We start from the raw sequence: 25,088 nt of genomic DNA on the forward strand, positions 1-25,088 counted from the left end.
AAAAATTAAGATTTGAGATAAAATTTTGATATTTTCCCCTGTTTTAATTGGGAAACACTTAAATTTTCAATAACTGCAACAAAAATTAATGCCCATGATCACTTTGGGTTATCATATTGTTTTCATTTCCATGGTTTTTCATGTTGTTTGTAGTAGTTAAATGACAGCATAATTTCAAACTGGTTTTATCTAAAAGGCTCTACAAAACCCTTTTTAAAGTGTTTCAAACCAAGATTTAATTTTTATCCACCCCCCACCCCCACCCCCCACCCCCCCCCCCCGAAGTACATTTTGGAAAGGTGAGGCAAACTGAAAATAGTGAATTCTTATAGGAAGATTAGATTTTGGTGAATCTGTATGTTCCAAATTGGGGGGGGGGGGGGGGGAAACAACCCAAAACCAAAACCAAACAAAACAAAAAACCCACAACCAGTTTTAAATTAGTAAAAGGTTTCATTTCAACAACTTCCCACTAAACCTCTTAGAGGTCTGCCATACACATTGTATGCCAACATTCATATTGACTACTGCTGCAGTGAATTTCCTTGCCATAATTTTTATATTTCTCCTTTACAAAGAATGAAGGGGTTTTTTTTCTCTTGGTCTTCAAAGCCTAGATAAATCCTAGAATTGGTGCTGAATAAAAAATTTCAGGGTTATCTGGAAATCTTGATGGTTAAATTATCAATAAAGTAGTCAGAGGTTCCAAAAATAATCTTTCATTTGCTAGGAAGCTGAGCTGTAAAGCCTCATTAGGTTCTCTCTACAGTTTTCATTTAAAAATAATAATCTCAGAAGTGAGAGCAGTAGTCTGTGAGGATGTAACAGAACAGATTTCCACATCAAAGTGTCACCAGTTAAGATACTTTATCTGAAGTATTTATAGTGTGAGATATGCAATCTCTTTCAAGTCACATGGTGCTTCTCTTGCTACTAGCTAAAGTCTTATTGCAGGAATAGTCTTTCTGAGATGAATTTATCAATATAGGTTTTAAATTGATATATCAAATCATTATTTTATATTGAATTTATCAATCAATACAAGTATCTGAGTCACAATTTTATAGATTAAGGCCCCTTGGTTCAGATGAGTTGCTCAAACTAATTGGTTTACAAATACTTGTAAACTTACTGGAAAAAGATGCAGTTGAATAAAATACAGAGAAAAGAACCAAAGCTTTCAGGTAAACTGGTTGACTCAAGAGGGGTGGGTATGATCATGTGAAAACTGAAGATAAATATTAGATGCCAAGAGGTTCAAAATTAATGGTAAATGAAGGAATTTTTGAATGGTAGGAGATTTTTTAAAATACAGAGTATGACAGATATGGCAGATATGGAAGCCAAAGTTTCACCAAATTTAGAAACAATGAAGAAATAAATGGCAAAATTTTACATACCTCTGTCTAATCTACTGAAACTTCTAAATATATAATTGTCTGTTTTGCACACACCATGTGTCAAGGTCCAGTACTGGAACTGGACAGAGGTTATTTACAGGAAAGGGGTTTGGATATGTTGTGTTCAATTACCAGAACATTTCAGACAATGAGTCATCGGGAACTCTGAGAAGCAGCATCATCAGCAAAATCCTTTACTGCAGTGCTACTGAGAAGGGTGCACTAATGACACTGATAAAGTTGAGGAACTGACAGTGTAAAGATTACTTTAGAGTAAAAAGTACTCTGAAGAAAGTAGGTCACGTAGAAGTTGCTCACATCCAAATCATATGGACACTCTCATCCTTAATTTTAAATTATGTTGTCTGTCATGGGGCAGTTCAGTTTAGGAGTTTTTTCTTTGATAACCTGAGAGAAATGCTTGATGTTTTTCAACACAGTAATGAATTCTGCTACAGCAAATATACTGTAGTTGATAAAAGCAAACTATTTGACAAACTGTCAGAGATGCATATACAAAATGACAGCTAATCCCCCTTAGTGTTGTTGGAATAACAGACTTGAAAATAAAAACCAACTATAATTAACTTTTACAAATGTTGGGATGTAGAATAGAATCCACAGGCAGTTATTTCTAGGATGTTCAAGGCTCAGATTTGGCTCTCCATTCTCTCTAATTTTAAGAAGAACCTCCTACTTAGCAATCTACAGGCAATAATGCACGAAGGACTGTAATGGAAGCATAAGAGGAATAAGGAGTGTGACATGAGAAGTCAAGCACCAGATGATGCAATTCCCCAGGAGTATGTCAGTGAAAATTGTCATATGGAACCCTTATCCTTTGCTAGCTTCCTTCTTTGAAGTGTAGACAGTGAGAAAGCACAGCTAAAGGAAGAAACATGTACTTTATGTGTCCTTATCCCCTGCATCAGTGAATGTGGGAAGGTCTGTTTCTGACCTCATGAACCAAGGTACTAAGGAAAGAAGTGAGGCATAGCCTTCATGTCACTGTAGAAAACCCCATGCAATGGTTTCTTTGAATATCACTCCAGGAATTCTAAAACTTAACTGAAAGCTTGCAGACTTTTTACAGGCTCTTAAACCTTCTATTACACTCTCTACCCTATTCTGTAATAGCCTACTTGGGAACGTAATAGAAGATGAAAGTGCTGGAAAGCAGTAGGAATTTTCTTTCAGTGGCTGAATAGGCTCAAATCTACTTAGATGTTACCTCAAAAAACCTTACAAAATCAGGACAAAGTAACATTGCATCTCCTTCCCATACTGATCCTGGATCAGGCTCTTCTTTGATTTTGGTGACAGAGTTGTACTGTTGTAGACCTCTCTCAGGACACTGAGGAAGTATTTGGGCTTGTCCATTAATACCGTATTTGGGAAAGTAACTCTAATGAAGGAACAACTGCATAAGAGGCATGTGTCATAGGTTTTCATGGTATATTTTAACCTGGTTCCTTTGACAAAAATGTAGAGGCTTATGAGCCACAGAATGTGATTTCCACTCAAAAAACCTGACTTATGCAAAGATATATCCAAAGCTATCGGGATAATAACTTTCACAATGTTTGAGAAATAGTTTGTTGTGGTGTTGTGGGTTTTTTTCCTAGCATATAAATGGTACAGGATCTCCAAATTTATTATAATTTGGTTGTAAAAGGGACAAATCCTGAAAGTACTTGGACCTCAAAAATAATACAATTTCACTGGTGTTACTTCAAGTTTTCAGTAGTCCAGAGCAGAACCTGGCCAAGCCTATTAAAAGACTTGACAGTTGATGATCCATTTAGATATGCCCCAAGATACTGAGCAAAAAGTCACCATAACAGATGCAGAAAATCAATTCCATTGTAGTAGGAAAAGAAAAGACAGCTTCATTAGTTTCAGAGAGAACTTTCTGTCATTATGGAAAGTGGATTCAAATATAAAAGGGATCCTACATGTTCAGTTGGGAATTCTCTGTCCTTTTCTCAGGAGAAATTACTAACCATTCAATCATCATTTTTTCATGCTCTGTTTAGCCATTTTAAGGTGATGTTCTGAAAGGGATGGTAATAGGTATTCTTGCTTTAATTTACCACAACAGTATAATAAATAAAAAGTAGATAAAACCTCAGCGACATGAGCTGAAATGGAAGAAAGAAAAGTAATATGGAATAATATAGCAGAAACATAGGGAGTGACATTTAATTAATCACCAGTCTTAACCAATTAAAACTGCGCTTCAACATCACCTCAAATAACGCCATTTATACAGTGTATAACCCATCCTAATAAAAAGATTTTGCCTCCTTGAGATGGCAACAGTAATTGCAGGATAATTGCAAGTGTTTAATCTACAGGAAGAAGATAAAAATTCTGTAAATTAGCTGAGACTCACAGGTGGCACCATATATGTTCAAGAGTAAGAACACAAACAGGGGAAACTATAAACTGGAAACCATTTCATGTGCCCATCTTCAGCTGTTTTAGAAGTTCTTGTCTACCTGATCCCACACAAGAGCAACTCTTATCGTTTCAATGGCCCTTCTGCCCAGAGTCATTGTAAACAATGTTAGTGATTCACCTAGACCCAAGTTTGGAAAAGATCCTTCCCATTGCTTACAAACCACAATTCTAACAACCAGTCTTTCTGTGGCAGTTCTTAAGTGAATTTGTCTATAATTTGCTGAGAATATGTCCCAAATAACCCTACTCCCAAACAGGAGGGTTGTCATGCTTTGGAGGTGTCTGATGGGTATATCACAGATATACAAATAGAAAGGAAATATTATATTTATACCAGTATAGAACTGAAAAATTGATTCAATTCAACTTGACTTCAATTAGACAATTTGTGGTAACTTGGTTTATGCTTCACTAATAGCTTCCTTAATTGCAGACAAGCAATAGACCTGTAATTCAGCACAGCTACGGAAGATTCACTGAGAACTGAAAACACATTTGCAAGATTAGCCTTGGGAATAAAATGTGCAGAAACTGATTTTTTTTTTTTTCCCTGTAATTGAAACCAGTGAAGATTTGAATTCAAATTCTAAGGAGAACGTCAAGTAATTCAAACTAGCAAATAACACAAACACAGAAACATGGTTTGTTCCTAGCTCAGCAAAAATAGGGTATGTATTTGTGTTGTATGGACTTCTATCTTTATAATTTCTAGCAGGAAAGCACAATACAAATGATTTAGGGGCTCCATCTGAACATGTGCAAAAACTTTCACTGAGTTTACTGATGGTGGGAATTGCAGAGAAGAAAATGAATGGGAAAATAGGTATTATTTACACAGCATTGGTTCTCTTGGATTCTGCTGACCTGCTACCAGTACTATCCTGCAAGAAAGCACACTTTCTTTCTGTGGTGGTTTCACGTTCGCTAAATTCTGGTTGCCAAATTTAGTGTAGTGGTCTTAGTGTTTATTCTCTTTTTGTGGGAGAAGATCACGAGAAAGCAAAGCAGGCTTAAGCTTAAAAATAAACAAATAGTTTTATTAACACATACTAAAAGAATGGAAAATTTGAAAAAAAAAACCAAAAACAAATAAACCAGAATGAAACTCCAAAACACTCCCCCCTCTCCCTACAAACTGTTAACTTTCCTATGAAACAACATAGAGAGACATAACCTGTGATTTTCAGTCAGTTTCACTATTTAAACATAATCTTTCATCACTTTGGGAGAGGAGTCTCTCTAGAGTCCTATGGAGACATTCGCCACAAGACAAAAAACAATCTCATGGTTGTGGCTCCCAATGTCACAAATCTGAAACCACCCGGAATTTTTGCAGATTTTGCAGTCCCATCCATTAGCAGCCTTGCCCCTGGCCACTCATGGGCTTCTCAGTGTATCTGGGATACTGTTTAAGAATGCTTCTTCTAGTACAAAACAAGGATTCTCTTCCTCTGTCTCTAAAATCATCTCTATCTCAAAAGAAATAGAGACCTCCTTTAAACCCAGGAGCCAAGGGCTTCAAATACTTTCTCTCTAAAATAATTTTCATCTCAAAGACTGAGACCTCCTTTTACCCCAGGAGTGAGGGACTTTGAGATTCTCACTTAAATCTCAATCATATCAATCCCCAATTTTGATTAGAACCAGCATTCCTCCAAGGAACATTAAGATATTACAAGAAACAGTCAATTTCTCCATAGTTTACTCCAGAGAAGTCCAGTTAAAAATGTCCATATCCTCAATCCCTCTTCTAATAACCTTCATCAGTTCTTTCATTCTTGCTCTACTGACTTCATGCAGTGTCTTTCCTACGTCCACTCTGTCTCTTTCTTTTCTCTCACAGAGAAGGGTCAGGCCTTGGAAGCTTCATGTTGCCAGGAAAGGGTTAACTCTGCCCAAGCCTGCAGTGGCCATGTGATTGCCCCAGGCTGCAGTCTCTCCCCTGCTGCACCTCAGATCAGCCCAGTTTCCTCTCTCCACTCTTTTCCTCTCCCTCTGGAAATCGCTGGAGGAGAGGGGGCAGAGCTCTGCCCACCCCTCAGTGACAATCAGGGCGGCCTTGGCCCAAACGAGCCCATAGTTGTTATCAGGGGCCTGGCAGAGATCCCTCCCTGCTCCAGGGCTCCGTAGTATTGATTAACTTATTCATCAATGGCTTGGAGGAAGGGCAGATGCCTCCCCAGCACGTTCACTGATGACACAAAGCTGGGAGGAGTGGCTGATACCCCAGAGACCTGTGCAGCCCTTCAGAGGGACCTTGGCAGGCTGGAGAGATGGGCGGAGAAGAACATCTGAAATTCAGCAAGGGAAAATCTGGGGTCCTGCACCTGGGGGAGGAATAACTCCAGGCATCAGCACAGGCTCAGGGCTGACCTCCTGGGAAGCAGCTGTGCAGAGAAGGGCCTGGGTCCTGGTGTCCATGAGCCAGCAGTGTGTCCTTGTAGCCAAGAAGGACAATGGTAACCTGGGGTGCATCAGGGAGAGCATTTCCAACAGGGAGAGGGAGGCAATCCTGCCCCTCTACTCAGCCCTGGTGAGGCACATCAGAGAGCTGTGCTGAGTTCTGGGCTCCTCAGGACAAGAGAGACATGGAGCTCCTGGGGCAGGTGCAGTGGAAGGTGACAAAGATGACAAGGGACTGGAGCATCCCCAGTATGAGGACAGGCTGCGGGAGCTGGCCCTGTTCAGCCTGGGGAAGAGACACTGAGAGGGGACCCCATCAATGTCTGTCAGTGTCTGCAGGGAGGGGTCAGAGGAGGGACCAGGCTCTGCTCGACGGTGCTGAGCAACAGGACAAGAGACAACGGGGCAGTGAGTGAAGCACAGGACGTTCCACCTGAACGTGGGGAAGAAATTCCTTACTGTGTGGGTGACGATGAACTGGAACAGATGGCCCAAAAATACTGTGGACTTGCCCCCATTGGAGATTTTCAAGAACCATCTGGACACAATCCTGTGCCATGTACTCAGAGATGGCCCTGCCTGAGCAGGGAGGTTGAGCCAGACCACTCTGGGACCCTCCAGCCTGACTCTTTCTGTGATTCTGTGAAGAGTAGATAACCTACTGCTTGACATGAACATGGCCTATCAGATCAGCTTTCCACAACTTGGCATAGCAACCTGGAAATTTGTCTGGAAACCTCACTTTAGAAATCACCCTCTTTTTCTCTTCTGACTGTCACCGTGAAACACAAAGAAATCACACGAAGACAAGAGATTTCTGCAGAGGTTCTTCTGATCCAGCTTCCAGCTGAAAGGGTGGAGAGAAGACACCCCTTTGTTTATTCTTTTACTTTTTTACATTTGTGGGTCTAGCAGAAGATTGGCTTTTTGGGGTTTCCACCCCTCAGCCTCAGTGGCCAGACGAATTGTCAGTTACAATTGTTTTCAGGTTAGAAATATGCAAACAAAGGACAAAGAATGAAAAACAAAGGATTTGTTTATATTACTTCTGTGGGAAAGGTAGAAAAACTGCTCTAATATTCTACAGTAACTAAAAGATCTGACTCCATTTATGAAAATCCAAAGGCTAATAAAAAACTCAGAAAAACCAGGGTAACATCTGACATCTGCCATTTTTATCTGTGTTTACCCTCTCCTCCTGGTCCCTTTCAATGATCTAATTGTTCTCTTATTTCCTCACCTCTCTTTTCTGGCATTTCAGCTCTCACATTGATTCTTGTTTCCTTTGCCACATCCTCATTTCTCATTTTCCCCATTTTTTTTTAAATCCACTTAAAAAAATAATTTAGAAAATCCCCAACAATCAGTAGCCAGTTTAATCTGCTGCATATAAGTAAATACATCCTCCTTAATGTGTAGATGACTCAAATCAAACTTTCTTACTGACAAATTACATGACAATAGAGATGACAGCTGTATGTTAAATTGTAATAATTCAGATTTTAGTCTGTGTTGACCTTTCTCTCACCCACCATTTTAAGATCTGTGTCTCACTTGATCCAGTCCCTACAAAAATGATTTTAGAAGATACTTTTGAAAGAATTAGAGGTGCCCATGCACTTTAGCAACCAACAAGACATTAATCTAATCTAAGCAAAAATCTCTGACATGTCCCATGTAGTGAAAAGCATCACTGAGTGCTTATGAGTGTGAATTGGTTCTTGATGAAACCAACACAGCTCAGCCTTCAGCACAGACTTATCACAACAGATGAAGAATCTCAGTTTCTGGTTTCTGCCCTGCAAGCACTCCTCTCAGCAGGAGGGTTTTCAGCATCACTGGAGAGATAAAGCTCTCCCAAATCCTGCACAAAGGAACAACAGGATGTAGGAACCAGTACTTTGCTGGATACCACCTCGGTACCTAACAAAGGTAAACAGCTTGTGGGATAATTTTACAAGCACTTTGACAGATGTGGGGAGTGAAATACACACGTCTGTACTGTCAGATGAATATGACCCTGTGTAGTATGGAGAATCAGCACAGGGAAGGGAGTGAGTGATATGGAAGGATTAGCACAGGGAAAGGAGTGAGCAAAACTGAGAGGAGAAGCCAGCAACCAAGCTGGGAGCTAATCTGGGTCTGCTCTGTTTCTAGGTCATTTTACCGAAGCAGTCAAATGCTGCCTTTTACTGGAGACAGACTGAGAGATGCTATTCCAGCACAGTGATAGCTGAGTTGTAAAAATGAGGTTTGGTTAGATGAGATATTTCCTCTTTTTCCTTAGAAAGGGGAGAAGGCAGCCAGATGTATCATTAAAGTCAGTGCTCCAACAGCACAACTAACTAATCACACTTTCAGTTTTTCACATTTGACAGCCTTGATTGCATACAGTATTTCCTATTTTCTGAAGTATCAGAGGACCTCAGATCGCATTTTCTGAAACTGGATCATGACTTCTGAAATTGAAGACAAACTGTGGGAGGTTCTGATTAAATATTGATTCTTTGTAAATGCCTGTTATAGAACACAGATCAATGGATTTCCCTATCATAGACACAGATCTTTCATTTTGCAGTAGTATATTTGACTGGATTAAGTTGTTGCACAAAAGTATGTTATATATTTTGCTAGTTATGCTGCAACTATTTGGAGTTAAATAACTCTCTTATTTATGACTAAATATCTCTCTTATTTATGACTATTTTCATTATGGTGTCCTGGATCAACAGGTTATTTTTGAAGTGTGCACTTTCCACTCTCACTGCCAAACCTATACTCCGAGCCCCTGGTACCAGCACAGTGACCAGATTTTTTTTCCAACTATGCTTGAAGGATATTAAAACCATTCTTTTTTTTTTTTTCCTCATCTTTTCATAAGCTTCTTTTAAATTATATATATTTTTTGCTGCTGCCATAGGATCTTCTCAGTTCCCAGTAACTCAGCTCACACTTTACAAGTTGTCGAGTGATTACTCAAGCAGCAAAAGGCATGTGTCTGTAGAATTGTAAATTATTTATTGCTTATAGGCAGCTGAAAATTAACCTAACCAATCCTATGAAAAAGAAAAATAAAAACTACCACCTTAATTAGCTGGAGTGCTTGGCAACTCTGAACAGAAAGTTCCAAGGCACAATGAAGAGAAAAGTATAATTGCAGAGGTGCTATTCCTGATCTTACTTGCCTGCTTTGAGAATTCACAGACATCTGCTCCCTATCTGCCTTCCCTAACCCTTTGATGACTGCATGGTCACCAGCTTTTTGAATGCAGTCTGTTCTGATAGCAAGTGTGATATTTCACCTTCTCTGCACTGATACCACCCTTGTGGAGAGGGACTCTCAATACAGGGAGGAAATGAGAAAGATGGGCACGTAGGTTCCAGCCTGAGAGTACAGAGTAATCTCCACATGACTGCAGGTTCTTTGTATGACAGAACACTTACTGACTTCGCAATGGTGTTCTGACCTTCTTCAGAGATCTTACCAGACTGTTAATGGAATCTAACAAACCTTGCCTTTCAAGCAAGAATTTTTTATTCCGCACTCACTGCTGCATAATATTTTGGTCTATTTAGAAACAAAAAGGATGTTACTGTGGACTCCTAAGCAAGTATGATAACATGTACTACTCATGTGATGTTCTTTTTAAAGTAGTACATTAGAAAGGCAAATTTAATTCCCTCTTCAATCTGACAAATCCACATCTACTGTAAAGAATCCTTAAATGCGAGCTTCAAGACCTCTGTTTTGAAGCCAGTGAACTACTTTTGGAAGTAGTGCAAGCACAAAGCAGTACGAGGGCTCATTCAGAGTGAAATGTTTTGGCCAATTATATTAATCCAATGACTATTATACTTGAACAATATGGACTTCACATTATTCTCTGATGTTACTAGTTACTATCTAGACATTTTCTTCCTTTCCTTTTTTCGTTCCTTTGTTAGACTGACAACCATTCACACAAACTTGGCAAATGTTAGAAACCAATTCTCCCTATGAACTTGGCCAGCCTATCTTTTGGAGAAAGGCCAATTCATTTCCCACCTGGTGGCTTGGACTCACGCCAATGTATTGTTTAGCTGAGAATTGAGGGTCATAGGGGGAAAAGGCTAAAAGCAGCAGGGGAAGAGGGAGGAAAAGGAGTTTCTGCTGGCTCTCTTGCCTTAACACTTGGCACTACTCCATATGTCTGGAGTCAGCACTTTCTCATTTCTTGCTTTACATTGTTTTGGCTTCAAAAAAAAGCAAAAATGTAAATGGAAAGAGGTTTCCAATTAGAAAAGTTAATGAAATGGTGGACAAAATGCCTTTTTCTGGACAAAAGTTGCATGCTGGTCTTTAGTAGATCAGCAAAAAGATAGAAAAATAATTACACTTAACACATACAATTTAATTTTAAAGGCTGAGGACTGTCACTATCAGAAATGATTGCATTCTGTAGAACATATGAGGCTTAATATGACTTTAGAGGCCACCAGTGACTGATCATTCCCCTTTAGGCACTCCACAAAAAATGGAAAAGAGTATTAGTTTATCTAGACACTACTGTAAGTATTGAATGCAACACAGTTCTTTCCTCAATTACTTCCCTTGTCACAACATTCCTTCGTATATAAGTCATTTAAGTATTTTAAACAAATTGGAAATTTTTATTTTTTATTTTTTGAAATAAAGTTCACATACACTTTTGTCAAGATCTCCTAGGCAACATATTCAGTTTTATCTTCTCTGACTCAAACAAAGTCGAGTTCTACTTATCCCCTTCAAGAGCAAAAATGGATGAAAGTGTCAAATGAATTAAGTAACAGTTTTCAACCAGCAGATATTAAGGGTATGGGAGGACACTGAAAGTTATGGGCTATAACCCTGACTTGCATAGTTCAGTTTAAGAAGTACTGTCTGCCCTTTATTCTGATAAAATTCATCTCTGAAAGACCCAGATTGACAGTAGCAGATAACAATTTTAATGGAACAATATTTATAGCTGATAGAATTTCCATTAGAGGGAGCTGTAATGGATCGTCACAAAGAAATGCCTAAATGGATTGTGTTCTTTCTGACAAGTATTCCCACAAGGGTAATAATATTAGAGAAGGTTTGCATTAATTTTAAAAGAAAACCATGTTTTATGCCTGAAATGGCATGGCTGGCAGCATTTTTCCATGATTGTGTTAACTCTTTCACTTGAATAACAATCTCTGCTCTGAATTAGCAATACCCAGATATGATACATCTAGAGAACCAGATGAAAATCTCTCAGTGTTATTTTAGAAATGTCTATATAAAACTAAAAGCATATAGAATTGTGTAAAACTTTTATATTCAGAATTATGAGCAATGGCTGAGAACAATCTTCCTGGAAGGCACTGGAGTATGCTGGAACATCGGAATCCCAGAATCACTGATGAAAATCATGAAACATGGAAAGAGGGTAAGCAGTCTAGCATGTTGTCATCTCTCACCTTCTACCACTGTTCATGCACTTCAGATGACCCCACTTAGAATGAAATTGCCTTGTAATCTTTATTTTTTGTCTGCATCTTTAAGCCACCATTCTCCTCCAGTGGTAGTTTAAGATAAGACTAACTGTGATTTTCACTGGATTATCCAGTTTTCTTTGCAACAGGGTTCAAGTAAATTACTCAATGGACTATAGATTTCAGGAGCAGAAATCATTTCACTGCCCACATCTAATTGCTTGGTTGCCAGAGGATCTGCCAAACTTCCCTAAGACAGAAATTCCAGGACAGTGAAACATTTCCAAGCCCCTGACTATCTCTTGTGCTGGATGCCTGTATACTCAAGAGACAAACCAACTATGCCTGGAATAAGGTCTTAAGACATAAAGGAAATTAAAAGCCCCAAGATGTGTGCAATACACTGAGCGGAAGCTGATGTATTAGAACTCAAAGAGGAAAGAACAGAGGATGGTGCTTCACTGCAGACTTTGTAGACTTCTGCAGCTGGTATTGGCAAGCTTGTAGCTGGGTATTACAGATTCAAAATTCAGTTTCAAATGTATGCAGTTTGATATTGCAAAACTTCACAGCACACAAAGGATGTCTTTACTTATATTTTGCCCTTAGTAGAAGCAGATTCAAACACTGAAATAAGCGACAGGCTTAGTACTGATGCTACCAGTGCCTACATAGGCATCTTCCTGTGGATTACCTTGTAAAAAGGCATTAGTCTAGTCCTAGATTGCCATTTCATAATGCATCCCGGCCAATTAGAGGACAAGAAGTGGAATCTATTAGTCCTGTGACAAACATCGTGACAAGAGGAAAGTACACCCATGACAAATCTATATTTGCCAAAAAATATTCTACAGCAGTCAATTAAAATAGAACTGAAAAAAATTAGAATTTTGTTCAACTGTTATGTCATAACCACCTAAATTAGAAGACAATACTGTAAACACAACTGTTGTGTTCTGTTAAGATGGTTTGTTCTAGTTTCCCCTATGTCAATGGTTTGCCCTCAGTTCTGTATATGCCCCTTTTTTCCTTATATGGTTATTCCCCACCTCTTGTTCCAGTACCTTCCCTATCAGTCACCTAAACTCTGCCTATCCTCCTTGTCCATTATTGTAAACCCTACCCCTTTACCTCGTATGTTCCATGTCCATCAAACCTCCTTCAAAGCTCTATTGGACTAAGCAATACAATCCCTCCCATACTTCTATCCCATTGGTTTTACTAATTGTATTCTCCACCCTCTGCTCCTCCCTACTTGAATCCAATTGGTTGTAAGTTGTCTCCACCCCAATTCTTAAAATCCCTGTGCGCATCAGTGCTCCTTGCCTTTCCCTGGTTGATTCTTTCATGGGTAAGCCCTGTGGATTTATCCCGGAGAAAACGTCTCCTCTCTTCCTTAACCCCAGTCCTCTCTGTTGCCCAAGGACAGCAGGAGTTTGCCTCGACTCCAGCAGTTTCCATGTATCCTAAGGTGCTGCTGTGGGAACACGGTTCCCCACTCCTATGGCAGCTCTGGGGTAATGAGCTAGCCTGATAGCCCTGTGGAGCAAAGGAGCTGTGACGCAGTACTATGAAATACACTCCTTCCTACATAATCAAAAGTAATTTGATTTCCATCGCAGAAGTAAGAAGTCATAGTTACAAAGGTATTACCATGAATAATAAAAAACAAAAAGCTAATTTTATGGGATTAAATCAGGATTAAAAACTATCTTTATAGAAAAATTTACAGAGAATTTTATATTCTGGGACATAGGGAAAGTTATTAATATTCCTTTTAGTTTAAACCACCATTAACTACAAGAGCAGATGGAAGGTTCAAGATCTTTTTTGTGAGATTTTGAACATCACAAGTCTAAATTAAACAGTAAACTGCAGGTGTTTTTAATGAAAAGTGTTGCTACTAGCTTATATAATGAGCCACAAAATCATCACAAAAATTATTCCAAATTAATTTGCGCTCTAAAAACCCAAGAAAGATTTAAGAGAAAACCATCATTTATGGAACCCAAAGTGTGGAAGTTAATTAAAATATTAAATGTTGTAGCATCTTTGCTGGATAAAGTTATATGTTTCATGAACAGATGGGTGAACTCAGCCACAAAGGATTTCAACAATATGTTTAAAACCACATCGGAAATTACTGTCAGAATTCAGAACTGAATTTAAAAGTATTATTCCCCAGTGACCTGCTCTGTCCCTTATATCATAATTTTTAATCAGAATCTGTCTACTTCCAAACCGTTAATAATGAGTTAATAATCAATCTCTGCTGCTTAATTCATTAAAAAAATTGTACTGTGGAAAGAAAATGTTGTAATAGGAGAGTTTTGGAAGACCACAGCTAGGTAGATAGCTTCCATAGGAAGGCTGAGGAATAATAAAATACAACTACAGAGGAAAAAAAAATTAGGAAACTCATAGTGATTCCATCTATTTAAATACACAAAAGGAAGAAATCTCCTGATTGCAGTACATCCAGGCCTACTGAATAATTACAAGTGAACTTCTGTTGACTTCTTTAGAAATCTTCTGAAAATTTCCTTTGGGAAAAAATCCGTACACAGGAGGTTTCTTTTTCTTTTCAAGCATAAGTACCCATAATCCACATGACACCATTCTGAGTTATGAAATAACTGAAGAAATACAGATCCCTGTCTTACCAGAAATATTCATCACTGGCATTTCAGCTAGGCTAATACAACAACATAACAGACTATCTTTATATGTAAGAATCTGGTACATTGAAAAACTCTCATCCTTTAAACAGATAATTTTTCAATAATTATTCCTCTATTTTGGGCCCATTTGAATGATTGTGAAGTGGGTTTGTTTTGTTTTGTTTTGTTGGGGGTTTTTTGTTTGTTTGTTTGTTTATTTGTTGTGTTTTTGGGGTTTTTGTTTTGTTTTGGTTTGGTTTGTTTTGGGGGTTTTTGTGTGTGTGTGTGTGTGTGTTAGCAAATACTAGATGTAAAAACAATGCTTGGTTCCAAGTTTTGGAGGAGCCAGTGCACTTATAATGATCAAATGGTACATGTATTTACACATGGAACTACATCTTATATTCAATGGGATTGCACAGGATGTGAATGAATGGGGAATTTGTTGTGTCATGACTTTTCCTCATCTCAGGAAGAACAGATTTCATTTCTGTGAGCATGAATACTTTTAAATTTAACTTTTCCTCTTCCCTTTTCTTGCCTTCAGCTCCCAACACCATCTGGAGAAAGGGATGGAAGCCCCTGGCAACTCCTTACTGAAGACAGAGGGTGACTAGAGGCTATGCAAGAAGGGAAAATGCTGCATAAAATACAAAATGTGTCTTCTTATGCAACAAGGAGATCTTGTTCAAGAGCTGGCATGTAGAATTAACTAAGGAATATTCAAAATATCACCATTTTTCATTCCCAGTGCAAGGAATGTATTTTGACCTTGTCATTTCCAGCGTAAGCACGTGTAAGTGCCTATGTATGAAAATTCAGAAACTTAACACTCCACTGCACACACTTCTTCCCCTGGGGAGACAGTGAGTGAACAAACACATGCCAGATGGTAGTTGCATTGCTCAGTGCACTACTGGAAGGCACTCAGTTATAGCAGAGATAAACACAGCACACAGTAAAAGCAGAAAGTCTCTACAGAGCAGCCCCTTTTTGATGCTGTGTGTTCATACACCCCTTAAACAGTGGATTCCTAGTTTACGGCAATGTCCATGCATATTTACAAAGGACAGTAGCATATCCTAAATTTTGCATGCTGGGTATAACAAGGTGGAGAAAAAGCACCTTGAATAAGGAAAAGAAAAAAAACAAAAAAAAAGCTCTTATTCCAGTCATTTAATCACAACATAAGGCTCGGAAGAAGACGACAAACATACAAATAAATATCCTAACACTTCTTGGAAATTAAAAATATTATCAGGTTCAAAGGCTGACACCTCCAGCTCTCAATTTATGGAATTTCAAATGAAACTTACAAATCTGGATACCATTTTCTCAATTCAGTCATAAGTATTAATCATCTCTTTTTTAAGGGAGACTTTGTAACATTTAAAATGGTTGATCATTTCCACTGCAGAGGGTACTTTCCACTGCAGTAGGAAAATTTACTTTGAGAATTGTAGTGAAGGCCAATGGATTTCCCATCCTTTAAAAATCAGCAGTAGAAAATTGTCAGGTGGTTACATGTTATTTAAATTTATGCTAAGTAATTTCATTCAAATTTTGCAGTATGGTTTGAAGGGAGGGAAAAACAGTGTTTTCCTTTTGTTGCTTGTGCTTCTTGAAAGATTTTGCCAAGGTAAGGTGATTCAAAACAGCCACTCAAAATAGCTGAGATTTTTCACTTAAAATAGATGTAGAGACCTGCAGGAGCAGGGAGACCAAATAAGCCTGCAAGCAAGGCTGTGAGGTCCATGCCGCAATTCAAGTGCCAGGTGGGTACTTACTTAGGTTTCAGGAGTCACAGCAGGTTCTAGATCCACAAGGCCATTTATTCTCAACAGTATTTAACTTTAAAAAATGCAATTATTTATTTTCGCTTAGATAATCTACACAAATAGCAGCAACTTATGTTAAAATTGTAACAACTGGAGTTCTTTTGCTTCGCTATGCCAGCTGAACTCCACTTGTTGTTGCACAATAGCAGAAACAAATGGTCAGTAAAGGAGGTAAGTTTGGATGGACAATAGTGAGAGTGGAATTTCTTTACTTCTGGGAATCTGATTTTTCTATCTAAATAGTAATCTTATTCTAAGGACATGATTATTAGTACTTATTTGTGGGCAATTCTCACAGCTGATACAAGAAAAGCATGTTACTAAGGACTCTACAAAGCAACTAATTATAAATACATTAAGTTTACAGTGAGCTGAAAGTCCAGAAAACCAACAGTTGTACCTGTGATTAGAAATTAAGTATTTTCATTAAAGGGAGGCTCAGCCTTGGGCAGTACTAATGGTGGATGAGCTGAACAAGTTTATAAAAAGACAGATGCATCCACAGATGTCTATCAGGTGTTTCTCTACACCTGTGTATTTTCAGTATGGGATAAAGCACCTTCAAAGCTCAAGTTCAGAGGTCTGGACCTAGTACTTATATATTAATACTTAAATATTTCCTCCGTCTCTAGAATTCATGTATAAATTTAGAATCACAGAATCACTGGGTTGGAAGAGACCTTCAAGATCATGAAGTCCAATCCAAGCCTAACACCTCAACTAGACCATGGCATTGAGTGTGACATCCAGTCTTTCTTTAAACACATCCAGGTGTGGAGACTCCCCCACCTCCCTAGGGAGACCATTCTAGTACTTTATCACTGTTTCTGTAAAAAATGTTTTCCTAATAATCCAACCTATACTTCCCTTGGCTCAGCTTGAGACTGCGTCCTCTCATTCTGTCAGTTGCTGCTTGGAGAAAGAGACCAACCCCCAGCTGACTACAACCACCTGTCAGGAAATTGTAGAGAGTGATAAGGTCACCTCTGAGTCTCCTTTTCTCCAGGCTGAACAACCCCAGCTCCCTCAGTCATTCCTCACAGGGCTTGTGCTCCAAGCCCCTCACCAGCCTCGTTGCCCTCCTCTGGACGCGCTCAAGCATCTCAACGTCCTTCCTAAACTGAGGGGCCAGAACTGGACACAGCACTTGAGGTGTGGCCTGACCAGTGCTGAGTACAGGGGAAGAATGACCTCCCTGCTCCTGCTGCCCACACCATTCCTGATCCAGGCCAGGATGCCATTGGCCCTCTTGGCCACCTGGGCACACTGCTGGCTCATGGTCAGCTGCTGTCACCAGCACCCCCAGGTCCCTTTCCTCCTGGGCACTGTCCAGCCACACCGTCCCCAGCCTATAACGCTGCAGGGGGTTATTGTGGCCAAAGTGCAGGACTCGGCACTTGGACTTATTAAACCTCATTGGATTCCGTCCATCCATTCAATCATTCCAGGTCTCTCTGCAGAGCCCTCCTACCTTCCAACAGATTGACACACACCCTCATCTTAGTGTTGTTTGCAAATTTGCTAATGAAAGACTCAATACCCTCATCCATGTTATCAATAAAATATTGAAGACATTGACAGAGAATAAAAATCAGCATATTGACAAACATATTTTGTATTACTATTATAAAATGTATATTATAAAGTTGTATATTATTATAAAGTGTAGCCATTGGCCCATGAAGCACTGTGGCACTTTTCTGCACAATAGTGTAAAAATGTTTGCACTTGGTTTGTATGTTTTACTATTTCTAGCACAAAATAGGGCATAGTGCAAAGCATGCAGAGTGTTTCTGTCATGCTGATGTTCCTCTCATTCATTTTTTGGGTATCCATAACATTTCTGTTCGTCATAGTGTAATGGCTCTCTTGCCACATCCAAGCTTTGTCAATACTACTTAAAACTCAGAAACTTTATATATATATATATATATATGTATCTATATTGATATATATATATTTAGCAAAAGACTGTGTGTTACAGTTGAAATTGAGGAACAAGAATCTGAACAATAAACTCTGCAGTTGAGGCTGACACATTCTCTGTCAATGTGGATATTTCATATGCAATTTCATGAATTCTATGACAAATAACTATGTAACCTATTTTAAATACATCAGTGAATTACAGGCCATTGAAACTAATCAAAGTACGTGATATGGAAATGGAGAAGGAAGAAAGTCAGATGAGGCAGAATAGAAAAGATCTTTAATATTTTTTTCCTGCTATTCCTTAAGTCTCAGTCAGGGAATAAGAAATCAAAAAAGAGTCATAAACTCTCTAAATAACTGTCATAAAAATTGGCTACAAAAATAAAATGTTTTTTCATGTTTAGATTTCACATATATTGGTCAAATCTTGTAAATCAAGTTGTTTTTTGTTTTCTACTGTCTTTCTTCTAGTTTCTCGTCTGTAACTCCACAGAGAGCTCACTGAAGAATAATTGCAGAAAGAGCTCACTGAATTTCACAAAATTTCTACTCCGCCTTTCCCCAGATAAATAACTCACAGAACTCCTGACACTCTGCATGGTTTATAAAACAACAGCAAGCCCAGTTAGCTTTGTTACAAATGAAAATATCACTGATGTAAGAGATGGATTTTTTTCCTGTACCAGACTAGCTGATGTCACTATCAGAAAGGTAACTGGGAGTTCAAAATTTAAAAAAGCATCAGAATTTATTTCTCAGCAATGCACTTCAAAAGAATTTGTTTATAATGAGCTCCATAGTAGTCTGGAGATGAAAGATGATAACTTATTAGAAGAGGTTGTTTATCTGAACATTACCGCAAACAGGTATTTGACGGAAGTGGTATACCTCAGTGTTCAGGTATTTACTTTCTTCTCGGGTGTGCCAGGGGAACAGAAGACTATCTGCAGGTTTTGAAGCTTTGACAAGCTTAGCAGGCTTCACTGCTTAGCAGTCTATTGGAAAGTTAGAGATAGAGATTAAAGCGTAGTTTTAGAATTCATGGCTAGCAATATATAGAGAGAATATCTGAAATGGCACTTCTAACACATACATTTCAGAGAACTGTTTCACTGTTTACCCATTTAATCTGTTAGAGTCAATGTCAAAATGAGGAAGATTTATGAAAACACTAGCCAATATTTCCCCCCAGAATTTAATAAAACAATCCTTCTATTTCACTGTGATTTTTTTCCCTTTTTATTATAATAAATAAATTTCTATGAACTTTATGTGAAAATGAGTGTTTAAAAAAATATTTACTGTTGATGTCTTCATTCAGCCCTTAAACTTAATATAGCAAGAATTTACTAAAAGCTCAGAAAAAAAAGTAGCATGTCCGCTTCATTTGAAATCTACACAAAGAAAAGGGGGGTTTATTTTTAGTTCTTCTGCATACAGAGAAAAATCTACTTCCTGGAGATCAACTTTACCTTGCTGCCAATATTCAAACTGAGAAATTCTGGGGCCATGGATAATTTGAATCCGTTGCTCACCAGCATTTTTAGGGATACCTCCATTCTTAGAGTATACTGTCTGGCACAGGAATTTCACTATGGTATAGAAGGAGGCATTTGTCCCACGTACAAGAAATTAGCCATATGCAACCCTAACCTGCCTCTGTAGTGCCCAGTCTGTCTTGCTGACTACACTGAGGCAGAACTACCCCAAGGAAGGATGAAAACACAAGCCTGTCAGGTAAAGGAAGTCAAACACATGGAAAAGTGGCCTCTGTCTCCTCCGGGAAAAACCTAGGAATCCACCAAGGGAAGGGCTGCACACCGTGGCTGTGGAAGTGCAGGATCCAACAGCTGCTTTCACCCTGCACTCACAGAACTAGAAAAATCAAGTCTGGAAAGGCACTCAGCAGTCATCTGGCCTGTGCTATTCCCAGAGGCAGAAGTGCCTGTGCACGGGCTTCTCTCGCTGCTCACACACTTTATTACTCTTGGGGGGGTGGTACTTTAATATTGATGTTTCTTCATTGTTGGAGCTTTCTCCCGTGTTTGTATGAAAATATATACAGCAAGGATTGGCACATTCTAGAACTGAGACATTTTTGTGAAATTTTATTACTTTTTAGAAAGATTTAATATATTAAGCGATGTAGATGAAAATTGAGGTATCCTATGAGTCCTCTCAAAGGGAAGATTATTTCCCTCACCTTAATTCAGAAACAGTATTCTCATATCTTTATGTAAAATAGTTGAGTGAAATTGGGTTTTAGAAAGATTATTCCTTATGCTGACCAAATATTACCTTTCTTTGTGTGTTCCATGGAATTATTTTATTAAGTGATGTACACAGAAAAAAACCCTACCTTTTTTAAAAGTTAAATAAAAACATGGAAACTATACTTAATTCTTCTCACTGTCCCTTTTTTATGGGGCACAAAATTAGATGCATATGAAATAAAATGCAAATGTTTCATGCCAATATAAAACATCATGAAAGAAGATCTTCAAATTCCCTGACCTATGTTACTCATATCTAAAGTTTAATTAACTAATTTTTATTAATTTATTATTTGTGCTCTGGATGTGCTTTCTCCTGTGGCTAATTTATCCCTGAGAAACTGCATATTTGTGTCTTGGGGAAAGGATGTCTTGAGGGAATTCAGTTTATTAAATAACAAAAAGAGCAGAAAGAAGGCAAGAAGAGAACTCTGCACCCCATGGGGAAGGCGCCACAGAGAAGAGAGGTGAGAAAACATGTTGATATCTAAGGTGATCCTGATGGTTAGCTGATGCCTTGCAAATACTAGATCCTGTTTACTCACTATTAAACCAGCTGATCTTGTAATGTCTGTTATAAATGAAATTGACCAAATTCCATAAATCAAAATTTGGAATTTTATTGAGAGACAAAATGACAGTCTCGGACAGCCACAATTAAAAGGACAGCGTCGAGCCCGGGGTCGCCGCTGGGTGAACAACGATAACACACTCTGTCAGTCTGTTATCCCCAAGTGCACATTTTCGGTTTGCAGCAGTCTCTTTTTATACACTGGATCGCGGAGAGAGACTCGGGATTTCGACGGTCCTTCCTCCGAGGCATCTTCATTAATCATGCAGGACTCAGTTCTGAGAGTCTGATTAGATCGGAGGAGGACAATGCTGTTAATGGTTGGGTCCAGGTGTGGTGTGGAGATGTTAATTTTTGGCGGAGATGATCTAGATATCGATCTAAGGTAATCATCTGGTTCTCCAGGCTATCATCTCCATCTTCCGTCGCCTTTTGTTCCCTCTCAGGGATTCCTGGCAGCGGCAGTTTCTTTTCCCCTTTCTGGTAATTCCGATCATGTTTTCCTCGTGTCCCTCCCATGCCTTTTCGGGCTAGAGAAATTCCTTTATTTTGTTGAGCCACCTTCCCCTGGGTTAATTCACAATATGCTGGTTTGAACAAAACTTGACTTATAACATGATAGTTTACACAAAACTTATATTTATATGGCTTGTATTACATTTTATATACTACTAACACAAATTAACTTTAGAACATATATCACAATCCCCCCCCTTCTAAATTCACCAATTTAATTCGTGTTCTGGTTATAGTCTTTTTTCTCTACCAAGGTAAAAAAGCCTCTTAACCATTTGATTATTCTGGTTGTATTTCTCCAGCTGCCTCATTCCAATAGGTTTTTTCTATGCTCCCTTCCTGTATCCGAGCTTCAAATTTTTCTAACACCTGAGCAGCTTTACTCTTTTTCTCATTCAATTTCATTATTTTTGAGACAGCATTGTTTTTATTTAACCCCCCTGAGGCCAATTCAGGGTCCATAGGAAGCGCTGCCACTTGCATTCCCTGGACTACTGTATGAATTAGTCTAATTAGACAGGGTATTAGACAAGGCAGGAAGACTAATCCAGCTACAGAGCACAAGATAAAGAATCCCACCTTTTTCCACCAATCTCCTGCCCCAAATATTTGATCCCACCAGGAAGCTTGGAGTATAGAATTCCATTTCTGCACTGGGACATGTGCTACCTTTTTGATTTCTGCTGCTAAATCTCTAATTGTCTCTCCATAGTCATTGATTTCTATGCAACACTCTGAGTCATTAAATTTCCCACACACCCCCCCTTCTTCTGCTAACAAATAGTCTAAGGCAATTCTATTTTGGTATACAAACGCCCTCATCTGTGAGTGCTGTCGGGCTAACAGCTCCAGAGCATCCGAAGTGTGATTTGAAACTATCTCCACTACAGCTTGTAACCTAATCAGTCGGTTCAATAAGTATACTGGGGTTTGGTAGCCCCAGCTTCCATCTTGTGCCCATGTAGTGGGGCCATAATATTCTATAATGCGCTCTGCAGGCCATTCTTCCTCCCCCCATTTCTGATTTCCTCCTACTTGTGGAAGTTCCTTCTTTATCTCCCGTCTTCTCCGGCTGAGAGTCTCATACAAAAGAGCCCCTAGTAAATTACTGCCAGTTCTGGGAAGTGTAAAGAAGGAGGGTGTAATCATCCCTAGGGTACAGGATCCTTTCCACTTTTGGGGTAACTCACTATAAGCTTTCTTTCCACAAATCCAGTAAATTCCACTTGGGGCTTTCCATTTGATGTTTATGTTTTCTGGTTTTTCCCAAAATTCTGCCAAGTCAATTAGGGAGTAGTAGGGGTTAGCATTTGTTAATTTGTGCCAGCAGAGTCCAATTCCTTCTATCCAATTACATCCTTCCTCCCTTTTCTTTCCCCAATACCCATGGGGGGGTTCGGGTTGCCACATTCTGGACTTTTGTTTGAGTTTACAGTTAGGGTGGATAGGCATGGGGTATAACCTACTGTCTCACTGTGTGCATTTCCTTCTCTGCTGACACAAATTGTCCCTATTATTCGTTCATCCAGTGTCCATCCCTCTGGCCGAGTCATTGTTTTTAAGATTTTGTTATCCCACCTTAGTAGTTGTTCAGGGGCCAAACTTTCACCTTTCCAGGGCCACCTTTCTGCTGATCTCAATCCTCCACAAATCCAGCAGTCAGTTAGCCCTAATTCTGTAGCAATTTCTTGCACTAGATCCAGGAAGAGGTTTTTGCTGGAGGCAGATAAGCTCCAGTCACTAGATTGTCTTTCTAATTGCTCATATTGCTCGCTAAGTGTCCTCATCCTTTCTTGCTCCATTCTTTTTCTTTTTGCTTCTAATTCCTGCCTTTTGAGCTCCAAGGCTACCTTTTGTATCTTGTTCTCTGGATCCAACCCTTCTTCATCTTTAGAAAAACAGAACACCTTTTTCAGTTCCAAACATACCCTTTCATCATTTTCACTCAACAAATCCAGTAATATGGGTCCTACGCTTAAGGAATTTGTTTGCAGTTTCTTATTCTGTCCCACCCAATATGTTTTCCCGTTAAGGGTACACATTTCCAATTTTTTCTTATCGTAACACAATTGGTTAACTTGTAAGTATCCCACAAAAGTACTTTCTCTTTTCCCCCCAATCCATACAGTTTTATTGCATTCCTTACAAGTGGGAATTAAAGGTAAGCTATTTAACTCTCTTCTTTTCCTAGACATTGCCATCGGGTTATTGGTTTTGTTCATTTGGAACCTGCTATTCAATTTGTAGTCCCCTCCCCCTCGCAATGTAGACCAGTCTACTCGTACCCTGGATTTCGAGACCTGGTCCCAGGTAGGTTCTGAGTGAACCTCTGGGGGGTCAGTTCCCTTCCCTGTTTTCTCCTTGGGGTTGGGGAGGCCATTCGTGGGGTACACGGCTAGGCTCAGGATCACCAGGGTTACCCATAGGCCTATCCCTCTGCTCAACCTTTCGCCTGTTGGGGTGCCACCAACGGCGGGGTAAACCATCTTCCTGGCAGCAGGGATATTCTTCAGGGTTCCTACAGGTGCTCCTTTGAGCGTATCGCCTTTTGTATTGTTCCCACTTGGCTATCTTCACTTGGTCAGCTAAACAGGGTACTTTCACTGTTCTCCTACACTCAATCACAAGTGGCTCCGCCCTTTTATTTAGTCCTCCCCTTATCCCGTTTGTGAAATAATGGAACCACTCAGGAGAATCCAATTCAAAAAGACCCGATTCTGTGGCAATGTATAGAAATAGATTTGTAAGACTGTTCTCCTCCTCAAAGCAATGTTCACATAAACTCCACGGCCTGGGTCCCCTGTAACAATGAGTCACCCAAATCTGTTTACAATACCCGCACTTAAAATGAGCAAAGGGATAGCAGGATCATCCTGCTTGGTTACAACTTATCCGATAAGCACTGGTCATTAGGTTTCCCGATGGATCTTCAGCTTTAAGTCTCCCGGAGCTGAGGTGACTTTCCACTGCGGAGAGCTGCTTTGCTGTTCAACTCTTTTCACCCGAGATGAGTGGGTCCAGCCTTTTTCTGCTGTCCTCACTGCCGTGTCAGTGGTGAGGAGGATGAGAAAAGGTCCCTCCCAGTGCGGTGACAATGGGGCTTCTTTCCACGTCTTGATCAGCACCTGGTCTCCTGGCTGGATTTTGTGAATAGCAAATCCCAGAGGTGTGCCTTGTGCTATTAGTCCGCGTTTTCGGAGCTCCTGTAAATTTTTGTTAATTAAGACAAGATAAGACTGGATCTGGCAATCTTCCATTCGGGGGTGTCCAACCAGCATTCCATGCTCATATGGCATTCCATATAGCATTTCAAAGGGAGATAAACCAGAACCTGAATGGGGTTGGGTCCTAATATTTAGGAGAGCTAAAGGAAGACACCTTACCCATGACATTTTAGTTTCTAGCATAAGTTTTGATAATTGAGCTTTTAGAGTCTGATTCATTCTTTCCACCTGACCTGAACTCTGAGGGTGCCAAGGTGTGTGATATTCCCATCTGATCCCCAGGGCCTCTGCCAAGTGTTTTGTGATTTTTGATGTGAAGTGGTTCCTTGG

The sequence above is a fragment of the Hirundo rustica genome, chromosome Z, assembly GCF_015227805.2.
Source record: "Hirundo rustica isolate bHirRus1 chromosome Z, bHirRus1.pri.v3, whole genome shotgun sequence".
NCBI lineage: Eukaryota > Metazoa > Chordata > Aves > Passeriformes > Hirundinidae > Hirundo > Hirundo rustica.